Source organism: Sminthopsis crassicaudata, chromosome 1, assembly GCF_048593235.1.
Source record: "Sminthopsis crassicaudata isolate SCR6 chromosome 1, ASM4859323v1, whole genome shotgun sequence".
In the NCBI taxonomy this organism is placed as follows: Eukaryota; Metazoa; Chordata; class Mammalia; order Dasyuromorphia; family Dasyuridae; genus Sminthopsis; species Sminthopsis crassicaudata.
Genome location: NC_133617.1, coordinates 283,684,197 through 283,684,921, shown reverse-complemented (window position 1 = coordinate 283,684,921; position 725 = coordinate 283,684,197). Strand labels below are relative to the sequence as shown.

Genomic DNA, 725 nt, shown 5'->3' with positions numbered 1-725 from the left:
TACAATAAAACCATGCATCATCATCTTATTTATTTAACTTATATAGAGAGTATATCATGCTAACATGAAAGAAAAGCTGGAATGAAAACTTTCAGTAAAAACTGCAAGCTCCTATTAGCCAGATGAAACCACTCTGATGGTAGAAAATAAAAAGTAAGAAACTTTTTAATAATGGTGGAAAAGGAGCATATAAAAGCTGACTTAAAATTTCACACACACATTTACATCTCAGCAAGTTATCCCATCATTTTCTGGCAAATGGAAGGAGAAGAAATGGAAATAGGGTCACATTTTATATTCTTGGGTTCAAAGAGCACTGCCAATGGCAACTGTAGTCATGAAATTAAAAGACATTGTACTTGCTTCAGCAGCACAAATATTAAAAGTAAAAAGATACAGAGAAAATTAGCATGACTCCTGAACAAGGATGATGTGCAAATTTGTTAAAACATTCCATATTTTTGGGAAAGACAGTAATAATGACTGTGATAAAATATATGTCAAATTTCTCTTACAATGGCCTCATTTCTTAAATACATAGAGAATTTAGTCATATTTATAAAATTGAGTGATTCTTTAATTGTTAAGTGGCCAAAAGATATAACAGATATTTTTCAGAACAAGAAACCAAAATTATCTATAGTCATATAAAAATCCTCTAAGTCACTATTGATTAGAGTAATGAAAGTTAAAGCAACTCTGAGGTGCCATCCCATACATATCAG

The 725-nt window shown here is 30.8% G+C and overlaps 1 non-coding gene across 1 annotated transcript; it reads left to right on the top strand.

The window, feature by feature from the left end:
• Positions 1–355: 355 nt before the first annotated feature.
• LOC141552286 (U6 spliceosomal RNA) lies at positions 356–463 on the top strand. The gene has a single exon (XR_012485093.1). It is a non-coding gene; the product is annotated as a U6 spliceosomal RNA (small nuclear RNA).
• The last annotated feature ends 262 nt before the right edge of the window (positions 464–725 follow it).